General features: G+C 37.2%; 1 protein-coding gene across 1 annotated transcript in view; it reads right to left on the bottom strand.

Moving 5' to 3' along the window:
* The window catches only part of TMEM182 (transmembrane protein 182), a 46,897-nt gene that overhangs the window by 21,878 nt on the left and 8,784 nt on the right, over positions 1-16,235 (bottom strand). The window lies entirely within an intron of this gene.

The raw sequence follows: 16,235 nt of genomic DNA, 5'->3' as shown, positions 1-16,235 counted from the left end.
TGTGACTTACTAGTTTATTTCCTCTTCATTTTCCTAATATCAACCATGGCACTGTTAGGCAGAATCCCAGATCACAGGTCCTGAATTATCTTATGTCTGATAAAGACAACCTTGAGTTAATGATGCTGACCTACAATCAACTCCTCAGGTTTCATATCTGCTCTATGCACATGCATAATACACATTAGGAGCCTATTTTTTGGACTAGATTTTCAATTTCAGAAGTGAGAATGCCAAAACTCTAGCAAAAGTGAATACTCAGGTGGGTCCCTTATAGGTGTTTCACACCAACAATGCAAAGACATGAAAAGGCAGTCAAATTATTTGTAAATACTGCCTCGTATTTCCTGCTAAGATAATGTTTGTACAACAGTAATCCCTTGGAAGCTGACAATAATCACTACAACACTCTAACAAAAATATGCATTTCTGTTTAGATTATGGATGTACTGGAAAACAGTCTAGCACAATAAAAATGGCATGCAGAAAAAAACAAAATGCACAGATATACTTTTGCAAGTATAACTGAGATTTTAAATCTGAGACATAAAGGTATACTGCTTTCTATTAATACTTAGAAAATTCAAAATGAGGTTAGAGGAGTCTCTCAGTCCAAGACAAGCATGGCCAAATTAATGAAGACAGTTTGTGATATATGGATTGGTGAAATGTAGTAATAAAATAAAAGGAACTTTAATGACCACTTTTAAGCATGATAATTACTTATCTATTAAACAAGGTCATCATTTTCCAAAGGCTAAAACACTAAGATAAATTATTCTTGTAAATGGGGAAAGCTCAGCAACCCATATTAGTCAAAATTACAATTTTTAAAATGAAAATACAGAAACTTTATCTGAGGGCAAAGAACTTTCTTTTTTCTCATCAAGTCCACCTGGAAAAAATGAAATATGTCAATTCGATAGCATATTAAGAAGAGAAAAAGGATGGGAAAATAACAGTTTGAGAAGAATCACTGCAGTTAAATAGGAAAGGAAGCTTGAATAGATGTGTGAATAATTTAAGTTCCTAAGACAGAACTAAAAAGTAGGCTTTTACTTCACCCGCTAATGCTGATCATTTGGCAGTAGCTGCCAGTTTCCTGCGTTAAGAACACTCTGAGGTAGTTATTCAGGCTCCAAAGGAGAAAAAGAAATTCTCATGTCTCCTTGAGTGAGGAAGTGAGAACGGCAGCCTGCCGGCCAAATGTTTTGCACCCCTGCCCTCCATCAGTTTCCAAGATAATTAGCAAGGCCCACTTTTTACATTTTCATTCAGGTCTATATACAGTGCAGGGTTTCTCCATTACATGGCATGTTCTATAGCAAGCTCTGTGGGTATAAATTTGAATGAGATGCCTTTCAGGGAATATGAAGCCCACTCCATTGCTCCCCTGATCCAAGCATAAACTCCAGACAAATATGAAAAAACAATTACCGAAGGACTCTGAAAAGAGCAAGTGGATTGAGGAAGGAAGTCAAATCTCAAAGAAAGATCAGTTTGGCTGGAAAGAGTTTTCTGTTCATTTCTCCACATTCTGCCCTTGCTGAATCAGGAGCTACACAAAAGGAACGAATAGGAAATGTCCCCCAGTAAGTCTGTCATGATGGCCATAGAACTGGGAAAAGGGGCATCTGCAAGCCAGAGAGTAGAAAATTCCCATGTTTTTTAACTCCCCCTTCCCTCCCCTCCACCAACCCCGCATCAAGACCAGCTCCAAATGGATATCGGCACTGCCACCCTAGCAATGGCATGGATGCTTAGGATCCCATAAGATGACCCATCTGGTAGATAGAGGAACCAGGAAAAAAGGGAGCCCTATTATGCAGAGTAGGAGAATCCTCATCATATTCTTTTTTTTTCCTCTTGCCAATTTCCACGTGGCACAACTACATGGAACTGCTCCAAAGCACAAGAAGAAAAAACTCTGCGAAAACCCAAACTTTCTGGCCATAGAAACAGGGAAAAGGGCATTCTGAGTGCCAGAGAGTAGGAGGAGGGGGCACACAGATGAGAGAGCTAGAGAAGAGTACCTTGAACTTTGTGTTTGAACCTACAGATGTACCAAGCTCACCCCCAAGCTTCACAAGCCCAGAAAATGCTGAAAGAAGTATAGCAAAGACTCAAAGAGCTGAGTTACAGTAGAAATACCACACAAGTGTCAGACCAAACCCTGAGTGAGGCATTTCTCAGGCAGACACAAATAGCACAGCAAGGATTTTGAAAACTGAAACTACCATCCACAGAAGGAAAGACACAACTTTCAGGTTGAATGCCTGCCAAAACGTCAACAGCAAAGCAATCAATATTCTCCAAAGAGTTTTAATAAGATACAAAATCTAACAGCACGATATTCAAAACATCCAGGATTTAACCCACAATTACTTGGTATGCCAACAGTCAGGAAAATATGACCAGTTCTTAAGGGAGCATACAATCAGCAAATGCTAAAACAAAGATGATGCTGACATGGAATTATCAGACAGACTTTAAAACAGCTATTTAGAGCCATTTCCTATGAACTGAGATGAAAATTCTTGACATGAAAAGAAAGACTGAATCCTCAGAAGAGAAATAGTCTATAAAAAAGAGCCAAATTGAAATTTTACAATTGAAAACCACAATAAAAATGCATTAGTTAACACAATAACAGAATGGAGATGAGAAAAGAGAGCAAGTGAATTTGAAGATAGAGTAATAAAAAATATCCAGTTTGAAGAACAGAACGAAAAAAGATTGAAAACAAAAATGAATAGTCTCAGAGACTTGTGGGACAATATCAAAAGACCTCATCTCTGTTTCATTGGAGTCTCTGAAGCAGAGGTAAAATAAATTGAGGCAGAAAAAGCATTCAAAGAAAAAAATGCCTGAAAACTTTCCCAATTTGGCAAAAGAGGAATTTACAGATATAAGAAACTCAGCAAATTCCAAAGAAGACAAACTAAAAGAAATCATCCCAAAAATATAATAACAAATTACTGAAAAACAGAAATGAAGAAAATTCTTACAAACATCCAAAGAAATAAATGACATGTTGTAAACTGTGGCAGAGCAATCCAAATGACTATGAATTTCTCATCAAAAATGATGGAGGCCAGAAGACAGTGGAACATGTCTAAAGTGCTAAAACAACAAAACAGCAACAATGAAAACTATCCACTTAAAATCCTATATCTAGTGCAGATCTCCTTCAGGAATGAAGGTGAAATAAAGCCCTCAAAAAGAAAGAAAACAGACTTTTTACCAGTAGATCTGCTCTAGAAAAACAATGCCAAAGTAAGTTCTTTAAGCTGAAGGGAAATGACACCAGAGAATACTTGAAATTTCAGGAATGAAGAAAGAAAAACAAAAATGGTATATATCTGCATAAATATAATAGAACATGTGTCTCTTCTTAAATTCTTTAAAACCCATTTGACTGTTGAAATAAAATATTGTTGCCAACTTGATATAGTGGGAAAATGTAAGTTTCTGAATCAGAGACTTGAGTATTTCCCAGTCACTTGCTATGTGACCTTAGACCTGTTACTTCAGCTTCCTGAACCTATGCTCTTCTTCTGGAAAACAGGGATGTGTTTGTCTTTAGAGCTACTGAAAGAGGTATTAATAATGTGTGCGAAGTGTGAGGCATATAATAAGAGACTAATGAACGACATTTTATTTTGTGGTTGTTTATATTGTTGTTATTGAAATTTCACTGACACTACACTCTAGGTGTTTTTTTTTTTGTTCAGTAGTAGGAAAGTAAATTATTTCTCTTAGAGAGCTTTGTACACTGTTTTCTGTGCACCACTGAGGTTGGGAAAATTCTCTTAACTACTTCGTACAATGTAGTACCAAGGTTTGTTTAGGCAAAGGAGAATGCCAATACAGAAAGTTCCAGAAAAGTCCCTGACATCTTCTGTGAAAATTTCCTTGTCCATTAGCCTTCTGGACACTGCTCAGGTTTTATACCATTTATATCCACTGATAAATAGCCAAAAAACTAATGAGCTGGGACAGATACCTGACACAAAGATAGCTGACATGTCATCTCTGACCTATGCCCTAGAACCTACAGTTGAAAAGATGAATTGGGATAATTAGTGTGATCCCTTAGAAACTGGAAACAGGAAAAATGAGGGGATTAGCAGCAGAGCTGAAGCTAAAAGGAAGCACTGGTGGCTGGGTCCACAGGATTCATGGTAAGCCAAAGTCATATGCAAGCCTAGAGCACAGGATTATGAACCAGGCTACACCGACAGAGCAGAGAAAGCAGGATGAGCCTCTACATAGAGAAAAGCAGAGGGACCATAACAGAAAGAGAAAGCATATGGTGAGGGAAAAGAAAAAGAGAAAGTGAGACAGAAATGCAGAATAAATGGTCCCCAGAGCTGCTTTCATTCTTGACAACTGCTAGTTCTTGCCCTGGGAGAAGTTACAGTAAATACCCTTTCACTTGCTTTAGCAAAATAGCCTGCCTTCTGGGTGGGCCACGGTGGCTCAGCAGGCAAGAATGCTCGCCTGCCATGCCAGAGGACCCAGGTTTGATTCCCGGTTCCTGGCCATGTAAAAAAAGAAAGAAAAAAAAAAAGCCTGACTTCTGATTCTGCCTCCCTGTAAAAGGCAGGAGCAGCAAACTAGCAAGGGATAGAAGGAAGGACTCTGGGCTCTTACAGAGCTGTGGCCATACACATTTCTTAGTGCTGCCACCACAGACTTTACATTTCTGCCTTTGCTTCATACACTCAAAGGTATATAAGTTTGAACATATTTCAGAATTTCTTGAAACTTCCTGTTTTCTTGATTGTCTATAGTATCTATTTTTCATAGACACCAATCACACTTTGATTCTAGAATAAAAATGTTCAGTTGTAGTGAAAAATAGCATAGAGTTTCTTCACTCACTAACATAAAACTGGGGTGATGAGGGATTCTTCAACATAAAGTAAATTAAGTATGCCTGGAGAGTCAAACATGGTATTAGGACTCCTCCATTTACTAATCGTGTGCCTTTATAGGCCACAGTTTTCTAATATGGAAAATATCCTTCAGCATGGGTTTATAGTAAGGATTAATTGATTCTATATATGAAATGAGGCTACATACAGTAAGCACCCAAATATAATTGCAAGTATCATTATTAATTATCAAACTTTATAATAAAGTGTTCTTGTCAGTCAACAATGCAGTTGACATTTAAAGATACCTTCTAATCTCATGAATTTAGGATGGGAGTAGGCATTCTGCTCTAATATATATGTGTGTGTGTGTGTGTGTGCATGTGCGCGCAAGGACAGGAGAGGATATTTTTGTTTGATTATGGTTTATACTGTTCAAGCCTCATATCTTCAATGGTATCTCAGAGAAAGTTTTGCTTCCTTTTCCTTTATATGATCCATAAAAACTGTTAAATATTATCCTTCCAGGCTTTGTACTGTTCTTAGCAAAAACATTCCCAAAAATCCATTAGTATAGATTAAGACAATTCAAAGTTTAGCTAAAATAAAATTGAATTTCCATTAATTATATTAGAACATGAAGCAAGATTTACAGCATAAATAGATTTATATATAATCTATACTACCACAATTTGGATTAAGTAAAAGGAAAGATTCATCAGACTTGGGGAAAGACCAGATTTGAAGATTATTTCCAAAGAAATAAAGCTGTGTTCATTTTAAACATATCTGTGGATTGGCCTAACAAAGAACCCTTCGGTTGTATGTTATCATGAGGAGTGAAAATTGATAAGTAGTCTAACAAGAGATGCTCTATAAATAAATGGTTTTTCTAGAGTACTCAATTTATTTTACTAAATAGATTAAACTCCTGCTTTAACTTTACCTTAGCAAAGTATTATTTTTGCTACCAGTTTACTTGGTAAACTTCATTCTCATAAATATAGAAATCTCTAGATCATCAGCCCAGAATGTGTTAAAACATAATATGAATAGATTCTACATAAGTATATCATTTCATTTATACTGTTACAACATTTTCACTAATTTATAGTATATTCTAGTGTTATGCTGTCTACAGAGAAAAGAATCAAATTATTAGATATTGTCTAGTTTGTTACATAAGTGTGTAGATGTAATACAAAACTATTTTCATTTCTCAGTTTTATTCATAAAAAGTATATAATAAAAGATGATTAACTTCATTGCAAATTTCAGATTTAAACAGTTATCCAAGGAGCTCATATCTTAGGTACGTATAAGAGGTCAAATTCCAAAGGGACAGAAGTAGGAAGTGTAGGGAGATAGATATCTATTAAAAATACTTCAGGGAAGAAACAAAAAAGTAACCACAAAATGCAGGACAGTAAAGGTCATGAAATAAAGTGAACTATTACTTGTGCACATTAATACACGTACATGTTTAGGCACACTGTGTGAGTGCACATGTGTGCAGATCAAGCAGTCAAGGAACTAGTGGCAGAATTGGCATCAGTTCTAAATTCCTATAGGAATGTAATAAAAATACACTAAAAACACATTAATTTTGATAATGGACCAAAGCATCCTGAAGTTTTAACTATGGATTATTTCAGAATAAGTTCCACTCATGCCATTCCCATTTGTCCAGTAATTCAAGCTGAGTCTCACAAAGGACCTCACACAGCAGTCCTGCAGTTCTTGCTCGCCAAGTGGGCATGGTGCTAATAACCAGGAGCCACTTAAATGGAACAAATATCTGCTGAAGTCTCTTTCTGTGCACTCAAAATTACAAGAGGAAGACAGAATGTTTGCCCTCCAGAGTTTACTCCAGCGGGGTTTAATACCATGTAATAAGATCTCTACCAGAGATCTGCACACACTATTATGGAAATCCAACAGACTTCTGCACAGAAAGGATACTATTGCATAGCTGAGTGGTAGTGAGGAAAGCTTTATTGCACTGGAAAAAATCGAGCTGGGTCTTAATGTTTGTGTGCATGCATGAGATTTCTTTAGGCAGAAAGCAAGAGGAAGGCCATTCCATTCAGAGTAGGAAGAGTTCCATGGGAGCTGCCACCAGGTGGATGAGGGAAACAGGAAATTAGGAATATGAAAATGTATTTGAGACCTCATATGCCATTTCAAAGAGTTAGTCCTTTATCCCACTGATGCTAGAAACCACTGAAAGTCATTAATCAGAGAGTAATACGTATCACAACAGCACTCTGGTAACTGCCTAGGAAACCAACTAGCAGGTAAAATGAGATGAAACTAGTTAGGTTGTTACAATAACCCAAGAGGGAGCTTATGAAGGCCCAACCTAAAGCTAGGTAGCCGGGATAGAAGTAAGAGGGAAAAGAAGTTGTAATAAGCTTCGGTAATATCACTGATACGGGTGGTAAAAAATGAGCACAATTAGACATGTCTTTATGGTTCTCCTTTGTATATGCAAGAGCAATTTGAATTCCTTAAGATATTAACAAATCTCTTCTTGATTTCATGTAAAATTAATTTGCACAACAAACCCTATTTCATGCAAAGTACATGAGGAAAACTCAACTCAAATGATCATAATTCCAAATTAGTATCATGTTTCGAGAGTTATTTTGTTGTATATATAAAAATGTAAATATTTTATTTGCAGTTTAACTTAAAGATAAACTTGAGCATTATTCATTTTACAAAACTTGTTATCTTGCTTCAGACACTTCCCAAAGCTAGTTCATAAAGCTATTCCTATGCTTCGACACATCCTCGAGCACACATAGAGTGAAGTGCTATAAAATGCTCTAAATGAAGCCAAAACAAAACACGCCACCCCCCCTCCACCCCCTCATCAGTGAATGAGTGCCTCCGGCATATGCTGCTGTAGCTTTAGGCGAGACGTCTCTGTTACACAGGCCAGCAAGCTTGTCCTTCATTACAGACACTACTTGTCTTGGCAGTGTCAGGCAGGCCTAAAAGCATGGTAATGCCTGCACTGAAACAGAAGCTGCATAGTATGTCAAGTGTCCGAACCCCATAACTGTGGACACGCCAAGTTAATTACTCTGTGTGGTCCTCTGATTTTTTTTTGGTGGGTGAGGAGGGAATAAAACTAGCTCTCTGCCAGAAACATTGGCCCATGGAGAAAGAAGTGAGAAGGGCTGGAGCCCTGGCCTGACCTTGTGCCAGGAGCAGGAGAAGCCTAGGGTCAACTGCTTTACAGGTTCAGAGTCTATCCACATTCATGGCCTCAGACACGCACTGCTCCTCCTAAGCTTGTGGGACAGGAAGGGAGGCTAGGCTGGTGCTGGGGAGGGGACCTTCAAGGTGTCCATGGAGCAATGGTGGTGGCTGCCATCAGGAGAGAAACAGTAGAATGCAACTTAGCAGTGGCAGCACCCAACATCTTCGAGGTCACAGTAGTGAGGAAATCGAGGCATGCAGAAATTAGGTAAAAGTCACCTGTAATAGGAACTTGCTACTCAGGATCTAACCAAGGGACCAGGTGAGCAGACAGGGCTGCTTGCCAACCTGGGAAGAGTTGTTAGCCTTTAGATTAAACCACAAAAGGAACATTTTTAGGACCACTTTATTGGTATACTTTTTTTAACATTAAATTTCAACCTATTCTCCAAAACTTTCATGCAGACAATAGAAAATGATAACAAAGGCTTGCTTACTTAGTTGTGTGTATTCTAACATTCCCAAGTCTTTGTTTTCATATATTTCAGATTATGTGCCTTCATAAATCTCTAACATCCTAGAGATCTCATTTCTCCCGGTCGTTTTATGGTCTTTAATTATATTGCTTAAAATAGATCCAGGAATCTTCTTCTTAAACTTTTGAATCAAAGGTAATTTTTACCACTTCTACTTTTAGAATTCCATGGCACTAAAATGGGATAGTTCACTCACCCAGGCCCAAGCTCTGGTTGATAATTTACCTCATATCAGACACGATGCTAGATAAGCACTTACTGCCGATATGCACGTGGAAAATGGTATATTATGCAAGAACAGAGGAAGGGCCCTTGACTCAATCTCAGTATATTGTAGAAGGCCTCTTGGAGCAGGGGATACTTAAAGGCAAGAGTGGGAATTGTCTGGAAATGGAGGCAACAGAGCAGCAGCATAAACAAAGTAAAGAGGAGAGGAAGTGGAGAGATGCAGGCAAGTAGCGTGGTACAGGGGGGCATGAGTGGGGGCAAAGCTTTGGTGTTAGGGAAGAGGTCAGAGGAAGAAGGGAAGAGACAGATCAGGGTGGTCCTTGCAGGACGTGCTCGTCTTTCCATGTAACAATTTGGCCCAAGTCAAATGAACATTCCCTAAATATAACAGGAAAAATCACTGGTTATCTTAAAGTAAATTGGCTTTTGGCTTACACAAAGCTTCAATCTACTAATAATCACAACTATTGACAGAAGATTTGCAGTCTGGTTTTGTGTGGCAGTGTCTTCAGTGAGAAAGATATACAAAGAGAAAAAAAAGAAAACATACTTCCTTTTCATCCTTACAGGACTTTTGATTTTCATGATTGTTCATTCCATTTTTGTATTAAAGTGTAAAGTATCATGACATAAAGACACCAAAAAATCTGACAACACTGCATGGAAACTAGCCTGCCTCATGGGGAAAATGAGATGAGCAAAGAGACTTTATCAGGGAACTGGAATAAAAAAGGAAGAGAGCAAAAAAGTTCCTAGGAAGAATTTAACAGTACAGAGCTGAGAGTATTCATCAACTATTGGACGGAGGTGGTGGATGCAGGCAATCAGGGCCTGTTCCAGCCAGCAAATGCCTTAGGAATACATTTGCCAATTTCAGAAGCAGGACCTGCGTAGTTTGGGATATAAACCATGCGTGCAAACTATGCTAGCACAGGCAGTGTCAGATGAGTATCTCCTTGGGACAGACAAGATAGCTGGGACATAGCTGGCATCTCTGGCCGGTCACACATGTCTCATTTACTCCAGAACAGTCTTTTCACACTTTGCTTGTTCACAAAGAGACTGAGACACTATTTTCCTTCACATAGTAAGAAACACAATTTTTGGCATTCCAAATCAGAGTTCACCAAGTACAAGAGCTACAACCCTGCCTGGGCGTCCTCCACTGCTTTGGCCACTTCTAGGGATGGAACTGAAGGAATGGGGTCTCCTCACAGACCTGTCATCTATTTGCTGATTGTTCCTTAGAAGCAAGTCATTTAACCAGACTCCCGAGTTTTTTGTTTGCATCTCTACAAAAAAAATAAGGTAGAGCTAGCAGCCTCAGAAGTCACTTCCAACACTTCTACTTAGAGTTCTAGCAAACGGATTGTTGATATTTCCCTTTGATAATAAACTGCATAGATAAAACTTCCAAGTCTCCACTTGAAAGGACCAGTCTTCTAAAATTGCCCCATTTGAAGCAGAAAATCATTACAAAGATTAAACTCAGTGTTCCCATAGCTACTCTCTATGTGGTTTAGTGGGTGGTTTGGTGTTATTTATCTGCAGTTATAAGATACATCTTTGGAAGTCTTCCCTCACTAGCTACTCAACACAGCAAGCTGTTACAGCAAATACCCTCGGTATTGCCTAACAACAGCTGTAGTTCTGGAAACCAGTTAACCCTTTGCTTTCCATAAAGTGTCCCCTCTCCCTTACCAATCTGAAACCAATGGTTGACTGATGTGAATAATTGCCATGGTCACACTCAGACTTAAGTAATAAATTTAAATTTAAGGGCCAGTGCCTGATAGAAATCAGTCGCATTGAAAAAAAAGCTATATTTAAAAGTCACTTTGATTTCATTCCAATTTCTCCGAATTTGTTTTTGATGAGCAATAAACAGTAAAATGAAAACTGATACAGACACACTATTCCAAAACTAATTTAAAAAGTAAAACAACAGAACTACCTGACACTTTTCTGATTAACATATAGATTTTTGTCTTTACTATCGATCTTTCATGATAGGAGCACGAACCTTATTCCTCTAACAAAAATCAGTCATCAAACAGGTGATTGTGAAGAAAAGTTAAGGATATGGAGGCAGCTCACTGCAGAGCATGCTCTTTGGGCTGAATGACTTAACTCTCTTTCAGTTTACTTTTTGAAATGGCAACACTAAATCCTCCTCTTGGTGTGGTCAGCGAGATTAGAGAAGGAAAAACATGTCAAGTGGCCAGCATTGGAGGCTGATGATTACACAGAACAGAAGTTCCAAATGTGCCCATTATTCCATTAAACTTGCAGTAAGAAATGGAATCAGAAAGAAATGGAATCAGACATTATTTCAATGGTGACTTTTATAAAATAGATAAAAATCATTTTTCTTTTAAAATTCATCAATTGAATTAATCGGTTTCAACAAGCAAGCACAATAAGCAAGAATTTAGATGAATAGCTTTGAAGAAATTATGCTGGTGTCTCTAAGCATTTTGTAACTAAAAGTGTTGAGGACTTCACTGGGTCTAATTCTTTATCCCAGCACTAAAATTAATCAAATAGTTCTTATGTTTATTATGCATACATTACCATTCATAGATGGAAGAAAGAAAAAGAGATTTTGCAAAATATGGTCTGTAAAAAGGAAAATGGTGGTAGTGAGCCTGAAAAGGAAGAAATCCAAAAGGCAAGACATTTTATCAAATGGTTTTATATACTACTCTGGACAACCTGCTAAATATAAGGGTCAGCTCTCAGCCAGTGCCTTTCTGAAATTCTCAGCAGCATTTCATATGGCTTATTACTCCGTCCTCTTAGAAATGCTTTTATACATTTGCTTTCCAGAACACCACACTTCCCTGGTTTCACCTCATGGGCTGCTCATCCTCAGTCCCCTTTGTCAGTCCTCTTTGTCTCCCTAAACTCTTAACAATGGAATATCCTACAGCTCAGTACTTGGACTTCCTTTCTCTCTACACTCACTCTCCAGATAGTATTGTCTTGTCCCATGGCTCTAAATACCACCTCCATTCTGAGGTCTTCTGAATGCCAAGTTCCCGCCCAGAGCCCCAGCTTCAACTCCAGACACAGAGAACTAAAAGCCTATATGTCATCAACAAGTATCTTAAAATCAATTAAGTCCAAACCTATGTTCTTGGTTTCCTCTTAAAAATGAGCTCTACCTAAGCTCTACTAGCCTTCCCATGGTATTCATCCTTCCAGGGTCTAAGAACAAAAACAGCCATCACTGACTTCTCTTATCTTTCCCTCACATCTCACATCCATCCATCAGCAAACCCTGTCAGCTGTTCCTTCAGAATATGACCAGATAAAACTTGTACCTCTTCCTGGAAGATGGATTAGATATATGATCCCTATTACTTCTTCTAAGTACAAGTAAAAACCCAGAAATCATATATAAAATAAACATAAGAAGAATCTAAAAGTTGGAGAAAAGGAGGCAGACCATCTAGACATCTTGAGAGCCATCTAAAATATACAAACCAGTATTATCCTGATACCAAAACCAGACAAAGACAATAAAAAAAAAAACTACAGACCCATATACATCATGAATATAGATGCAAAAGTCCTTAATAAAATATTAAATAGAATTCAGCAATATATAAAAAGAATTATAAACCATGACCAAGATCAATCCAATATTCAAAAGTCAATCAGTATAATATACTATATCAACATACTAAAGGAGTAAAATCTCATGATGCAAAAAAAAAAAAAATCTTTTGACAAAATTCAACATATATTCATGATAAAACACTCAGGAAATTAAGAGTAGAGGGGGACATTCTCAACTTAACAGAGATCATTTACCAAAAACCTACAGTACACCTCATACTTAATGGGGAAAGACTGAATGCTTTCTCCCTAAGGTAAAGAATAAGACAGAGATATCTGCTTTCATCTTTGCTATTCAACATAGTCCTGGCAGTTCTAAACATTGCAATAAGGCAAGAAAAGGAAATAAAAGGTAACAAAATACATAACTGTCCCTATTTGGATATGATATAATTGTCCATATACAAAATCACAAAGAACCAATATATGAATTCAGAAAAATTGCAGGATACAAGATAAACATTTAAAAATCAATAGCATTTCTATATACCAGCAATAAACACATGGAAACAAAAATAAAAAAAATAATAATACAACTTACAATTGTTCAAAAAAATGAAATACTTTGCTGTAAATGCATCAGAACACAAACAGGACCTGTATGATGAAAACTATAAAATGCAGAAGAAAGAAATTAAAATATCTAAATAAATGGAGAGATATGCCATATTCACAGATTGGAATACTCAACATAGTAATCTCATTTCTCCTACAATTGATATATTACTACCCCAGCAAGATTTTTTATCTAATTATTCTTAAATTTATATGGGGAGAAAAAGACATAAAATAGCTGAAATGATTTCAGAAAAAGGAATAAAGTAGGAGGAATTACCTGATTTCAAAACTTTTTAGAGCTGACATAATCAATATGATGGGGTTATGGCAGATGGATAAACACATCAATCAATGCAACAGAAAACAGAACTCAGAATTAGTACAATACAAGTATGGCCACTAATTTCTGACACAGCTGCAAAAGCAATTCAGTGGAGAAAGAACAGTATTTTCAACAAACAGTGCTTGAGCCAGTTGAACACACACTGGCAAAGTAAATGAACCATAAGCACTACACAAAAATTACTTAAGAACAGATTGTAGATTTAAATGTAAAACACAAATTTATGAAACTTTTAGAAGAAAGCAAGGAGATCTTTTGAAATTAAGGCTTGATAAACAATTTGTAGATATGACACTGAAAGCATGATCCATAAAAGAAAAAACTGATAAACTGAACTTTATCAAAATGCACTACTGCTCTGCAAAAGTCCTTATTAAGAAGAAAAGACAAGTTATAAAATAGGAGAAAATATTTGGAAACCATATATCCAACAAAAATACTCATCTAAAACATATAATTTCAAAAGTCAAAAGTAAAACACACACACACACACACACACACACAAATAATCCAATTAGTAAGTGGTCAAAAGACAAGAAGAGATAGTTCACTAAAGAAAATACATGGTTGCAACTAAGCACATGAAAAGATGTTCAACCTTACTAGCATTAGATTAATTTAAACTGAGAAATGAAATCATTACATTATCTATTAGAATACCTAAAATTTTAAATGCTGAGAATCTGGATTGCTCATGCATTGTTGGTGAAAATGCAAAATGGTATAGTCAATCTGGGAAGAATTTTGGAAGATTAAGTAAAAACAAAACCTAGAATGGCATTTACCCTATGACCCAGAAATTGCACTTCTGGGCATTTTTCACAGAGAAATGAACATTATGTCTACAGAAAAATGTGTACACAATTGCTCATAGCAACTTTATTTTTAATAGCCCCAAACTGGAAACAACCCAAATGTCCTTCAATAAGTGAAGTGAACACACTATGGTAATGGCCTTACCATGGACTACTATTTAGCAATTAAAAAGGAATGAACTATTGACATAGACAACAACTTGGATGAATTTCAAGGTCATATACTGAGTTAAAAAAAAAAAAGCCCATCGCAAAGGGTCACATGTGTGGTTCTTTTTACATAACATTCTGGAAATGACAAAAATAAAGAGATCAGTGACAGAGATCTGTTAGAGATGGCAGGGGAGAAATGAATACATGGGTAGCATGAGGGAGGCCTTTGAGCTGACGGAATAGTTGTGTAACTTGGTTGTGATGGTGATTACAGGGATTTGCACTCATGATAAACAATGTAAAACATACATACACACATGTCCTACCAATGCCAGCTTCCTCTTTGCTGTAGCACTACAGTGAAATAAGAAGTTACCAATGAGGGAAATCGAGTGAAGGTGGTGCAGACCTCTCTACACCATCTTTGCAACCACCTATGAACCTGTAACTATATCAAAATTTAAAAGTTTGAGAAAACAATCAGATAGTATAGAACCTTTTAAATATACATAATGTATATGGTTGAAATTATGTAATGTTTGGAATCTGTTTTAAAAAATTCAGTGTGACAGCTATAGGTAAAACAAACTGTGCTTATAATTACTGAAGCTAATTGATGAGTTTATGATTCGCTTTCTCTATTTCTATATATATTTGAAAAATGAAATACTTTTTTAAAAAAGGCATCCAACACTGGGCATATAGCAGTTTGGACAGAGCTATGTGAACTTTTGTCTTTTTTTTTTTTTTACAGGTGATGCCCCTCTGATAGATCTCCTTACTCCTTGTCAAGTAATTTTAACAGTTTCACCTATGAATCAGACACATTTTCACTTCTTAATATCCTGGTCCTAGCCACCACAGACTTTCACATCAAATACTGCAAGCCTCCTAACTGCTCTCCCTGAGTCTCCCTTTGTCTTTCTACAGTCTATTAATCTTGCAAGAACTGAAGAGGTTCTTTTAAAATATAAATCAGATCAAAACTCTCCATTACTTTCCCCACCCTTTCATTCAGAGTGGAGCCAAAGTCCTGCCCAGCTGCCCGCAGTGACCTTTATCCCTCTTACCACTCCTTCTCTCCCCTCCCTCCCTCCCTCCAGTGTACTGGCTTCCTTTCTGCTCTTTCCTCAGGCGTGCTCCTCCCTCTGGGCCTCTGCACCTGACACTTCCTCTGCCTGGAACAGGGACTTCTGAAAGTCGTATGGCTCCTTGCCTCGTGTCCCTCAAGTCTGCATTCAAATGGCACTTTCTCAGAGTGATGCTTTCTCTGACCACATTATTTCGAATTGCGATGGTCCCTCCAGGGCCCCTAGTCTCCATCCCCTTCCCATAGCACTGGCATCCCCCAATACACTATATAATTCACTTGCTTTTGTTGTTAGGTTTCCCACGGCCTCCCCTCACTAAAACGCCGGCTCCAGAAGGGCAAGGATTTTCATCTGTTTCGTTCACTGCTGTTCCCCAGATCCAAGAACAGTGCCTGGCACATAGTATATGCTCAGAACATAGTTACTGAATTAATTTCAATCAATAGTCCAAGATGAAAAAGTAGTGGAAACTTTGTCCTGTAAAGATGGCATTATATTAACTATCATGTAATACACACACACAAACACACATCAGAAAGCTGGAGATATTTCACTAGGGAGGAAAATTCATATGCCCTGATGGTGGTTTATATTTGGCACTCTAAATTTGTATATGCTCATAAGAATAACTTACATTTACTGAATACCAACTACATGACAGCTATTCTGCACACATTTATATTATTTCTTTTTATTTCTCACAACAACTGTGTGAGGTTGATACTAAATTTATCTCCCTTTTACAAAGAAGCAAAGTGAAGTCTATGAGACTAAGAAATCCACCCAAGTGTTCTTAG

The sequence above is a fragment of the Tamandua tetradactyla genome, chromosome 17, assembly GCF_023851605.1.
Source record: "Tamandua tetradactyla isolate mTamTet1 chromosome 17, mTamTet1.pri, whole genome shotgun sequence".
Taxonomy (NCBI): Eukaryota; Metazoa; Chordata; class Mammalia; order Pilosa; family Myrmecophagidae; genus Tamandua; species Tamandua tetradactyla.
The sequence above is the reverse complement of the archived record's forward strand: the minus strand, read 5'-3'. Positions and strand labels throughout refer to the sequence as shown.